Consider the following 13,521-nt stretch of genomic DNA (forward strand, 5'->3'; position numbering starts at 1 on the left):
TCTTTTTCATTAAAAACAACAGTAACCTGTATGGAATGAAAAGCACAAAAATCTAAGTGTTCATATTTTCATCCTATATACACTACCTGGCCAAAAGTATGTGGACACCTGATCATCAAACCTATATGAGCTTGTCGGACATCCCGTTCCAAAACCATGGGCGTTAATATGGAGTTGTCCCTGTTTGCAGCTGTAACAGCCTCTACTTTTCTGGGAAGCTTTCCATAAGATTTTGGAGTGTGTGTGAGAATTTGTGCTCATTTAGTCAAAAGAGCATTTGTGACGTCAGACACTGATGTTGGATGAGAAGACCCAGACAATCAATGTTCCAATTCCCAAAGGTGTTATCCCAGTGGGGTTATGCTCAGGGCTCCGTGCAGCTCTGTGCAGGTTCCTCCATACCAAACTTGTCCAACCATGTCATTGTGGACCTTGCTTTGTGCATACGATTTCCGTCAAGCTGGAACAGGAAAGGGTCTTCACTAAACTGCCGACACAAAGCTGGAATCATATAATTGTCTGAATTGTCTTTGTGTGCTGTTGCATTAAAAACACCCTTCTCTGGAACTAAGGGGCCTGAAAAACTGCCCCAGCCCATTATCCCTCCTCCACCAAACATTACTGCCAGGACTATACATTCCAATAGGCAGGGTTCTCCTGGCATTCACCAAACCCAGATTCATCCATTAGACTGCCAAATAGTGAAGCATCATTCATAACTCCAGAGAACACGCTTCCACTGCTCCAGAGTCCAGTGGTGGTGTGCTTTACATCACTCTAGCCGACGCTTGGCATTGCACATAGTGATCTCAGGCTTGTGTGCAGCTGATTGGCATTGGAAACACATTTCATGAAGCTCCTGATGCACAGTTCTTGTGCTGATGTTGCTTCCAGAAGCAGTTTGGAATTCTTGTAGTGTGTGATGAAAAAGTGATAGGTCACTTTTAAGCACTCATAGAAGCTTTGAAATTAAGTAATGCAAATCAAAATAAATAAACGAGATAAACAAAAAACAATATTCTAGAACAACATTCTTCAAAAATATTCCCAATCATCTTCTGCCCTGTTGCACTTTTTTTACAGTGCAGTCATGGCACAGAAAAATTAGTGAGGACTGTTGATGATTACTTCATTCCAGTGATTTGACCCAGTAGGCTAAGGGCCCAGAGCTGATTTACATCATTGGAGTTGCAGATCTGTCTGTCTGTCTGTCCGCTTTTCTGTCTAAATCTAGCAAGAGAAGAGAATGACAGTGCTCTCTTTGACATTCAGCAGCCTAGAGGATCAACTTTCCTGTTCTTGCAGAGAGATGCAGAGAAAAAGAGGTAGACGCACGCAGATGCATAATGAATCCAGGAATCCTACTGTACCATACTGTTCCTCTTCCAGTGTCTGACATTTCTGCACCAGACTCTGTTCTCCCAGCGTTACGCTCATACTCTCATACTGTGAACATGCATTATGAATAAAATCTATGCACTGAATACCAGTGTGCCATATATTCCACAAATGCTTCACGGAACTTTTAGCCCCATCCACGCTCTTAAAACAATAATGTGTGAAATGAATTCACGTCTTCCACTGATTTTCCAATACATTTGAATTTAGAACCATTTTGCCAACTGTGTTTTGCACACTGTGGAATCAGACCTCCACATTTAATCCATCCGTGTAGTGAAACACCCACATGCATGCACAGTAGTGAACACACACACTAGGGTGCAGTGAGCACACTTGCTAACAGTTTATCCCAAAAAAGTCTTGGGGTAGATGTTTTTTGGCAAATGTGAGATGAGCCTTTGTGTTCTTTTTGGTCAGTAGCGGTTTGTGCCTTGCAACTCATATGGATCCCACTTTTGCCCAGTGTCGTGCTTATTGTGGAACCATGTAGCTCGGGTTTCTCTTCATTCACGCACAAATCTTTCGCCTTTTACTAAAGATTTCCGTGGAGGGGAACGTTGATGAGCTCTTCTTATTTTTGAAGGCTCTGCTATGCCAGAGCTAAATCTGTTTAACAGCAACACTACAGTCTGTTACTGATCAGCCTGATCACCCAGCACACCACACACTGAGCTCCACTAGATCAGAGGAGTGTATGCTGTGCAGTTTGTCTCTGGCTGAGCCTTATTTCTAGTATTTTTATATATTTATACTGTAACTGTTTATTTAAGATGTTACCTGAACATTATGCTGCTACTCTCTACCTGCACTGTACGCTTTATAAACAGATCACTGTTTACATCTCTTTTTGCACCACTAGTACTTCTGCATTTACTGTACTGTACTGCAATTCACCAGCACATTTCTGTCTATATACCTGATACACTGGAATATCTGACTATGCACATCCTGTCTATATGTCCGGTATACCTGTTATAACCGCTGCCTATGCACATTTTGTCTACTTTCGATACTTGTACTCACTGACTTTGCACATGTTGTCTTGTCCTTTACTGTCTTTTGTCTTTGCACTGTTTGCTATTAAAAGTAGCCCGATACTGTTTCGTTATACTGTACTACCCTGTATTGTATAATGACAATAAAGTTGAATTGAATTGAATGTACATTGACCTTAACTGAGGCAAGTGAGGCCTGCAGAACTTTCAATGTTCATTTGGATTTTTTCACACCTCATAGATGAATCACATTCTCGTTGAAATTTTGGTAGACTGGCCACTCCTGGGAAGGCGACCCACTGTTCCAGGTGTTGTCTGTTTGTGGTTGATGGCTCTTACTGTGCTTCCCAGCACCTTAGCAATGGCTTTGCAACACTTTCCAGACTGGTAGATTTCAATGACTTCATTTTGCAACTGTATGTGTGAATTTCTTTAGAACAAGGCATCATGTATTGCTTTTTTCAGACCTCATAGCTAGACAGATTCTCTTATCGTGATGTTTAGAATCAACAGGTCTGACAGCAATCATGCCTGGGTCTGCCTAGTGAAACTGAACCCAACAGTTAACTGAACTTGGTTATGTAGTTGATTTAGTAGCGGAGTGGGGGTGCCATTACTTTTTCACAGGGGGCCGGTTCGGGCTGAACAGCATTTTTCCCTTCAATAAACGACATCACCATTTAAAACACAGAATTTTGTATTTTACAAAAGTTGTTCAATGACATGAAACACTCAAGTGTGACAAACAAAACCAATTGAGAAGGGGGGGAAAGACTTTCTTCACAGCGCTGTAAATAGTACGATTTGAACCATTTGAACGTTTTTATTCCTTCAAATGGAAAAAAAGCAAGGGATATCTGGTTTTCCACGTCGTAGGCCCTTTAAGCTGACATGCAGTCCATGGTGTATTAATACGTAGCCATATTTACATTATCATAGCATTCTGGCCCATTATTCTCCCAAATAATATTCATATTTGGTAAAACTGAGCTCACTTCAAGTTTAAGCTTTGTTCAGTTGTTTTGGGGGGTTTTTAAAGCCTGAATCGGGAGCTGTTTTAGATGCCACCTGTCCTCCTCCGCTAGGCCTCGGGGGGGGGTTTTGGTCGCTCTATTAGCGAAAGAGTGCGTCGTTTCTCTCTCTCTGCCCCTCCGAGGCGCACTCCTCTTCCAATGTCTCGCGCCGTAAAACCCATTCAATTTGCACACCTCCCTTCTCCTCTCATCGTGCTTCCTGTGAATTACACTCCAATCCCGAAGGAACTGCCTGCATCTGTCAAATGCCTTCTGCGCTCCCTCGTTTGCTCCTTTCCTCTCTCTCTCTCTCTCTCTGTGTCCCAGAGCTGTCTTTCTCTGCAGTGAGCAACAGCAAACAAGTGAAGATTTATCCTCAAACACAAATACTGACATATGTGCGCTCTCTTCTCCTGTCACGTAACCCTGAGAGTAAAAGTTCTGCATGCTAGCAATTAGCATTGCGATCCTGTTCCTTACTCAAACCTCATGTACACGTTTGACATCTTGTCTAAGCTGAAGCGCCGGCTGCAAAGCGCTCAGAAGGGTTCAAAATAATAAGCCCTTTCCTAACTTATCCATTAATGCTCTTATGAAAGACGCTAGCTGCCAGTGACATTTGCTAATATCTGGGACAGGATGACGCTTCCGTGGCAGCATTTCTTCTCGTCGGGCAAAGCTAGGCGCTGAAATTACATCGATTCTTAGAGCTGTGTCCGTAATTCACATTATGAGACATTCAAGTCCATGATAAACAGCAAAAAAACAACTTAGCGGAGGCTAATTAGCCTCATGAAAAGGTTATCGGTGGAGTAACTAGACCCCCTGTTGTAGCTTCAGATTAGGTGTCATGAATTACTCTGAAACTTTCTCTCTTCTATTTGTCTAGCCATTTAATCCGTGCATGGACAAAGCAGAAGGCACACTAATCCACATAAATTACAATCACCAATCAGGTCAGCTCTTTATAACACAGGCCACTGGACGTAACTGGCTGGACAAAATCTCACCAATCGTGTCCTGGCATGACCGTGAATGGTAAGGAAAGTCTGCAGCTAAGCTATTGAGGCCCTTCGGAAAGGTCCTCTATGGTGTCCATAGGACTGTATCCCACTCAATGGGATGGCCTTTGGGTGGCCAAGGCTTTTGGTGGCTGTCCTACACTCTAAAAGCAACTCAACATAAGCACATTTTTAATAAAAGAGCATTACTTTGACACAGTTGCAGCCCCAGGACTGTTGTTTTGCAAGGGAAAGACAAATTCGTGGATGGGTCAATCCTTGAATTTTACTCCTGCAGCTGGTGGGCTATGAAATATTCATCTTAACCGTGTGTCGAATTTCAGAACAGAGGACAAAAGACATACAAGAGACATACAAAAATCACTTCAGATAAGCAATAATGTCCAATAAAAAATTAATATGCTTGCAATTTTGGCATAGCTTCAGATATAATGAACCACATTCAGAGCTGGACAACAATTTGTAGTCACTGTATTTATGTGATGCTGTTACGTTATTTTGGTTGCTTCAGTGTTTTGAATGAGCCGTGTTTATGCTTCTAGTCCATATTGTGAAGGGAAAGCTTTTTGTCCTATTTTGAGGCTGAAACACTTAAAACAAGTCAAGTTATGGTAATTGGTTGCACATGAATTTTGATTAAATCCATTAAGGCATACATTTTGCAAGTTTATTTTATTTGTGTTTTTTCTTTTTTTTTTAAAGATTTTTTTTAGGCAGACCAATGACAAATGGTGGTGGGTCTAATCATACCACTGCCACTGCTAAGCTAAGCTGCCTTTTTACTCAAATTTTCCATTCCACCTTAAATGGTACAGCGGTCACATTCCGGTGCCTGAACATTGATGGGAATAATAAGCAACGTAACTGTTGCACCATTTAAGGTGGAACAGAACACAAATATGTTACAAAGACAGACTTACAAAAAAAAAAAAAACAAAAAAAAGTATTTTATGCACAACATAGAAAGCTATAAAATATAAAAGTAATAATTGGTTGGTTCTGATTTTGCATTTCCAAAAACTCTCTATATCTAAGCTCTTCAGCTTGCTTACATTCCTCAATTAAGTTTATACACTCACCAGCCACTTTATTAGGCTTGTTAACGCAAACTTGCTGAAGTGCAGACCGAGCATCAGAACGGGGAAGAAAGGGGATTTAAGGGACTTTGAATGTGGCGTGGTTGTTGGTGCCAGACGGGCTGGTCTGAGTATTTCAGAAACTGCTGATCTACTGGGATTTTCACACACAACCATCTCTAGGGTTTACAGAGAACGGTCCAAAAAAGAGGAAATATCCAGTGAGCGGTCAGTTGTGTGAACAAAAATGCCTTGTTGATGTGAGAGGTCAGAGGAGAATGGGCAGACTGGTTCCAGATGATAGAAAGGCAACAGGAACTCAAATAACCAACCAAAATCTCTGAGGAACGTTTCCAACATCTTGTTGAAAGTCTGCCATGAAGAATTAAGGCAGTTCTGAAGGCAAAAGGAGGTCCAAACTTTTACTAGCAAGGTGTACCTAATAAAGTGGCCGGTGAGTGTACATCATGACACGGTGACAAAGACTATCTTTCAATTGAGCATGCTAGCTATACACCCAAATACTGAGGACATGGAGAAAGACTTAAAACCAAGTTGCAGTTTTGCAAAACTTACTGTTGTTTCGCTCTACGGGTGTCAAATTACCTGCAACTTCACACGCTAAACTACGTTCTTTGCATTCTAATCAGCCAGTCACACGAAAGAAAGTTTATGGTGGTGGCCAGTCAGATTTCAGGGGTAGTCAGTCCTTCCCCAACGATCCAAGGGTGTTGGATAAAAATATAATCGCCTAATAAATGCAGTTTGATTTGCATGACTCCCATGATTCTCACTGTATTAGACCATGGACTATCTGGTCACTCAAGTGACCACACTGATCCCAAACAGACCCATACAAACCTGAAGATCATGAGCTTCTTCACTTGTTCCACTTCAGCTGTTTCCAGCCATTTGTGCATATGGACAGCGGAGCATTTTCTACTGGTATTAACTAAACCTATACTAAAGGTGGGCTAAAGACCTGGAGTCCATATCACGACGAGACTAACTCAAAACCCATGACTGTGTAAGGCCTGCATTACGACACTGTTAGCCACCTCAGCACTACAACTTTGTCCGTTCCGAGTCTTCAGTGGAATTCTGATCTCAAATTGCTTCAGCCTTGACTGACAATGGACCATCTGCAAGTACCCTTCACACGCCTCTTTGTGTGTTCTGTTCTAGAGGAGAAGCTGGACCTCTATTCTGCTGTCCTGGCAGAAGCTAGCCTGCTGTACGCCAGCCTGATGCAGTGTGAATTCTAGCCATGAACGCCTCATGCTAAGTGCCACACAAACCATGCTGGGCCTCCCTCATCACCTGGCACGGAAATATTACCTTCTGGGCTTCCATGCTGGCACAGCACAACGGGTCCATTTGCTAAGCAGCCTTAGCGTGTTAGCAACAAGCCTGCAGCGCTTCCGAGGCCTGGCTCAACCTTGCCAGCAGTTGCTTCCGTTCGCCTGTAATCTCAAGAGCCGTTGCCATTCAAAGCCCAGGCTGGGGTAAAGGGATACAGTTAGCCGTGACACTAATTGGATTTGAGATGTAAAATGAATATTCATAGCTTTGATAATTCACTCAACAAAAGAGCTATGATTCAGTTCAGTGGCTATGTTAAACATGACGTGACTGTATGAAGATACCCTAACACTTTACTTGAAGGCTACTTACATGGTGACATCATAACGTCATTACATATGCATTAAGCAAAGCAATGCTTTATAAAACACATTACTCAACACTTCAAACAAGCATTCAGATAATTACCGCAGATAGTTTCACATCTAGGGGAAGGGTGTCCTGATTTTTGTTGAGATAGAGGGGTAGGGTGAAGTGTTAGGGCTACATGACCTCCAAACAGAGCTTTTTCAGAGACTCACTCCAAATAGCGTGTTACGAGAAAAACAGAAAAAGATGCGCAAGCAACCAAAGAAACATACAAATGTGAGTATTTTATCGTTAAAGACCTGCAATAAACATTATATTATCTTAGTTTGTCATTTCAATCTATTATGGTCTTTTTCTTCATAGCAAGCACTATGCTGACGTCTCAGAAGCTAGATAGCTAAATGTCCCATTCCACCTTAAATAGTCCAGCACTAGAAAGTAACTTTTCTATTTAAGGTGGAACAGGAAACTTAGCTAGCTAGAAGGCATATGGTCCCCTAAATGTAACTAAAGCCCAGCAGTGAGGAGCTGAAACCTCCTCTGCTGTCACTGCAGACCGGCAGGCTCTCCTACAGAGCAGCGCTAATAGCCTATTAACGAAGTAATGTTATTTTTTTATTTGAAAGTCCCGTTTTATAGAGAAAATTTCAACCACTACAACTTGTAGCTAAGTTCCAAGGGGCAAGGTGACACCCAAAAAACAAGCGGTAGGGGTAAAAATAAGAAGTGAGATTGGGCCTTAGATTATAGCAGCACTCATTCAACATACAGATACAGGAGTCAGGTAAACCCAGCACTGACAATACATTTTGCCAAGAAAGTAAACACACCACGTTAAAGTTTAGTCATTTCACTATCATTAGCTGGTTTTTAATACTCGCTTTCATGGAGGCGTCTCAACATCGTGGCTTAAATGTGAATAACCCTGGCTGCTACTGCTTGTTGCACATAATTTACTATGCCTTCATGATGTGTCAGAAGATGCGCTGTCAACATTTACACTAGTAAATCTCACCACAGAGGCTACCGTCTTATCCCTGTAAGAGATCTGTAGGCATGTTTTTATATATATATATATATATATATATATATATATATATATACACACACACACATACATACATATACATATATATATATACCCTTTAACAACACATACACAGTAAAGCCCTTAACTCCAGCCCACCAGGCAGAAGCCAGATAAATTGCTAAGTGTGATGCTATTTGAAAGCTGGGTCGCTGTTTTATTTTACTTCTTATTGCAAGCGGAATATGGGAGTCTGTTTACAAGAGACAAAACAAATGTCCCTGTCTGGAAAAGGCCTTTGTGAGCTCGGCCCTTAGTGTCATGCACTGCAGTGTCCTGACTCCTTCATTAGTCAGCTTTACAAGCACTATGGCACTTTGAACTTCAGTTATTGCACTATTACTCATGTCCCCTCCTCAGTCACAGCATCTGTACGAGTGTGAGTGCCTACAGTGATGGAGCCAGACTCAATACCTCTGAGGAACTGTGGAGGAAAAATAAGAGACAGCGGTATGTCATCTTAAAACGGGAGTTATATTAAAAAAAAAATAATTCTCCATGACTAAATGGTTAAAATGTAAACAAAGTTATTCAGAGTGGTTTGGTGTGAAACAATCCGTTCTAGATAAACTTAGATAATCAGAATTGTTCACAGTGATGGTGATAGGAACCAGACGTCCACCTCTAAAAGCTCCCTCACAGAAAGTTATTATATGAAATGGATATGAATTCACTGCCTGATGCCGGAGACTAACCTTCTACCATGACTTTGAACCTTTGAACCTTATGCATCCTCTGAGTTTTTATATATAAAGTTAATGAGGCTAAAATTGGTGTTAAATCTGAATATACAACTTCAAACTTTCATAAAATAATGTCCTAGAAATCAGACAAATAATTCATATTCACTTCATGTAATAACTTTCTGTGAGGGAGCTTTTAGAGGTGGAGGTCTGGTTCCTATCACCACCCCTGAGAATAATTCTGACTTTATTAACAAGTTAATAATGCAGAAAATTAGAAAAATCATTCCCTTTAACATTATTAATTACAGCAGATGACTGTAAAGGAATTTCAGAGGTGGGTGCAAAGATAAAGAAATGCAGCTTTGCAAGCAGGGGTAAAGGTACACTGGTCATTTAGGTTAAAACTGGCCATTAAGGGCGATTGGATTAGATTAAATGAAATATCTACACTTGTGTTGTAGACATGCAGCCCCTGGTTCCGATCACCACCCTTGTAAAGAAATCACAGTCTGTAAGTTTCTCTACAATAAACCATTTCACAATAAACCACTCTGAATGACTTTGTTTACATCTCAAACACTGAATTATGCACAAATTTGGCAAAATGACTAGTGGAATTCCCCTTTAAAACTTTTTTACCCCTTATTGTGTTCTGGGGACCTAAGATCAGATCAGATAAGGCCTCCTTGCCAAGAGAGAATCAAAATCTACCGAAGTTTAAAGGGAACTTCCCTGAATTCTTCACTGTTTCTCTTGCATAAGCGCCTAAGCCCTGATGTGTCCTGCCTCATATCCAATGATTCAGTTTTGTAAGCTAATCACCGATAACCCTGCAAGTGTTTACTGTTGACGTGATTGTTGACATTCAGGAAATGTCTGATTCATTTAATTTGCCATTGAAAGTGTGCAGAGCACAAGTCAGCTGTACGTTTCCATTGACAGTTAACCTTCTACATAAAGCCAAGTGCTGAATGGCGTCTGTCGCGTTTTTACACTGTAAAAGCAAGTTCTCCATGCCGTGAGGAAAAGCTCACATCAGCAGCCAAGAGACCAGGAAAGGAATGAATGCGCAGAAACACAGAGCTCATTCAGTCAGAAGGCCTTCAGTCTGGCCAGCAATGAACCGATAAAGCTGCGGCAGCAGTCGAAATTAATAGCCGGCTTCAAAGCCGCACGCGGGCCTCAGAACTTCTGCTTGATCTTCCGGCCATATCGACTTTTTCTCAACCTTGCTGACAAACTCTACATGTCAAGGAAGTGTGAGAGAGTTGTAGAGGAATGATGCAAGTTGGTCAGGGAAGAAATGCCAGCCTAATTTTCTTTCGAAGAAACGGAGTGCATGATAAATAAGGGGCTATTATTGGAGGGAGCTGGGCGAGCTCCAGATGCAACCTTATGGCTGGTGGAGTGAAACCTGCGTCATTCGACTCCACCTGTCACACGGCCAGGCCCATCCAGCACGTGGCCTCTCTCTGTCTTATTAACTCCTTATAATGAGCGCCCGTGCTGAGAGTTGGCACCGCGTCCGTTTTTTCCTAATTAATCATTTCTAGGATCCCACTGGCTCTGATGAAGCAGGAGACACGTCGAGATGATCAACAGAGAGCAGGCTGAGGAAACCTTCTGCTGTGCTCTATCGACATCAGATTGTGGGAGGGAAGCGTCTTAATTCCACTCATAATGATTTGTTTTCTTTTTTGCTACTGTAAGCCTGAAGGCATGATATTTTCAGAATGTCAGGGTTAGACAGGTGGGTGTGTCCTTTCTCTTTGCTGCAGATGGCAGTCCACCTTTCTTGGTTGAGGATCTACACGAACAGCTACAAACAGATGGACGTTTGGTTCATCATTTACCACGTTTACATTGACAACAACGGTTTGGGTATTAGTCTATGGCCTGAAATACACTCAACACGAGTGAACGCAAATGACGACGCATGGTCAACTCACTGGACACACACTGTCCTACTGTAGAAACTCACAGTGAGTTCTTATTATACTTGTAGCAGTTAAAACACCCAGTGGTCAAGGGAGCAACAGGGACAAGTCAGAATTGGATCTACTGCTATCCTAATAGCCACAACAAGTAAAGAGGAGTGTGAACTGCTTTACATGCTCTACTGGACCAATGAGGAGACTCGCCAAGAACTTTATTAGGTACACCAATCTAGTTCTTATTTTTACCCTTACCCGAGTGCCACCTTGAACCTCTGAACTCAGTTACAAGGAACAGTGGTTGAAATCTTCCTATGAAATGGGACCCTCAAGTAAAAAAGAACATTACTTTATTAACAGGCTGCTAGCGCTGCTCTGTAGGTGACCCTGCCAGTCTGCTGTGTCAGCAGAGGAGGGTGAAGTTCAGCTCCTCACTGCTGGGCTTTAGTTACATTTATGGAGTCATGTGCCTTCAAACAGGGGGGAAGCAATATTCATTACTGCCCTGTTGTAATTCTTTGGTGATATGAAGTTGATGTCAGCTGTTTGCCAGCTACTTGTTCAAATTTGCTGCACCTTTTAAGGTGGAACAGGAAAATTCAAGAAGCTGGCGAATGAGAAGCTGACTCGTAAAAAAGTCGAACGTTGAGACATTTTACAAGAAGCTATTGTACTTTTGGCAAAGTTTCCTGCCAGAGATGTGAGAAAAGCGGCTGTAGCTGAACTACAGCTTAAAGAAGAGCGAACACAAGTCTGTGTTTTCGCTTATGTTGAATTTAGCCACATTAGCACATACTGGATTGAATTTTGCTGAAAATACAAAATGACTCTTCTTAACACTTGGGTTGCCAACCCCGGTCATAAACCACAAACCAGATCTTGAATTTCATGGCAGAATCGAGACCATCAGTGTTATCTGATTCATCTGCGAGTGCCGTCCAGCAGTGAAAAAGAAGTTTAAGCACATAATAACGGAGGTTGCTTGTTTGGAATCTGGAAGATTCAAAGTTAAGCACCAGTTCACATGTAAAGGGTTACAAACTGAAGGCTGCCTGGTAGAGGCCGTCCTTGTTTATGCACTGTTTATTTACAGGGTGATGGATGTAAATATTTTTGGCTTGTTTTCTTTCAATTTGGTTCCACAATTTTAGGCTTTCACTCTTAATTACCACCATTTTAAAGTCTGACAATCAACAGGTATTCATCTGCCTACAGCTCTATTTCTGCGAACACCCTGCCTGGTATAAACACAAGGATCGCGGGCTGTTCCCAGCAAGGCCTCACTGCCTATGCACCAGAAGCTGGGCTGGACAATGCCGCTGATAGAAATCAGAAGCTTTAGAAAAGTAATCAATGCTTGAGAAATGTCGATGATAATAACCTTTTATAAAGCGCAAGCAGAGAGTTTAGTGTATCGTCTTTTTTGGGGGGGTAAACTGAGAGTCTGGGGGCACGGGGTGAGAAACAGTGCAGCGATTTCTTTGTCATCACGTTCAAAATTAGACACGAGGTCTTGCGTTCTCTTTCAGGCGAAAAAGCCTGAACCTCCTCTCCGGCATTGTGCGTTCCCAGTCTATTGTCCCTTTTTTTCTTGTGCAGTCTGATTTTAATTGCTTGGCGACACCATGGTCTGTCAGATGGAAGCAGCCTGCATGGCTCTCTTTGCAACTATAACCAGGTCCATCCCCTTTCTTTAGCAAGCGCTGCATTTAGAGATCACCCTTCTCACCGATCATTAGCTGATACAGAAATGAGACTCTATTAAATATGGCCTATTTTAACAAGTGAGGGTTTTTGCAGCTTATTTTGTATATATGGACTACAGAGTGGAGAATACGTTCTACAGCGCTTTCATTTATTTTACAATCGAAAGCTACTAAAAATGATATTTTCTGTTATGTGCCTTTTAAAGGGGAACTGAATTTATTTTGCAAAATTAATTAGTCATTTATTGGTTCAGATGGTTTGGAGACTGTGGCTCTGTCTAAAAGACAGGAGGCTGAGCTGGAGGTGGCGGAGATGAAGATGCTGAGATTTTCGTTGGGAGTGACACGTCTGGACAAGATTAGAAATGAGCAGATCAGAGGGACGGTGAAGGTGGAGCATTTTGGAGATAAAGCCAGAGAGGCCAGGTTGAGATGGTTTGGACATGTGTTGAGGAGGAATAGTGGATATATTGGGCAAAGAATGTTGGAGATGGAGCTGCCGGGTAGAAGGAGAAGAGGTAGACCTCAGAGAAGGTTTATGGATGTAGTGAAGGTGGACATGGAGATGGTTGGTGTGAAAGTAGAGGAGGCAGTGGATAGGGCAAGGTGGAGGCAGATGATCCGCTGTGGCGACCCCTAAAGGGAGCAGCCGAAAGAAGAAGAAGGTCACAGAACAGTGTTTCAGATATCAACCAATGTATTCGCAACCATTGAGTGTCATAGCTTAACAGCTTCAGACGTCTGGGTCCTAGCACTACAACGGTGAGCTCTGACTCTAGTAAGACGCATTTCACACCAAACAACTCTGAACGACATTGTTTACGTCTAAACCACTGAATGATTAAGTCACTTTGCCAAATCGGTGGAGTTCCCCTTTAAGTCAGAGCTTTTGTATTTGCGTTTGGAACAAAAAAACAAGTCACAAACAGC

General features: G+C 42.1%; 1 non-coding gene across 1 annotated transcript; it reads left to right on the top strand.

The window, feature by feature from the left end:
- Nucleotides 1–1,888: 1,888 nt before the first annotated feature.
- LOC119265302 lies at nucleotides 1,889–2,003 on the top strand. Its single transcript, XR_005131572.1, has one exon. It is a non-coding gene; the product is annotated as a U5 spliceosomal RNA (small nuclear RNA).
- Nucleotides 2,004–13,521: the final 11,518 nt, after the last annotated feature.

Source organism: Pygocentrus nattereri, chromosome 15, assembly GCF_015220715.1.
Source record: "Pygocentrus nattereri isolate fPygNat1 chromosome 15, fPygNat1.pri, whole genome shotgun sequence".
NCBI lineage: Eukaryota > Metazoa > Chordata > Actinopteri > Characiformes > Serrasalmidae > Pygocentrus > Pygocentrus nattereri.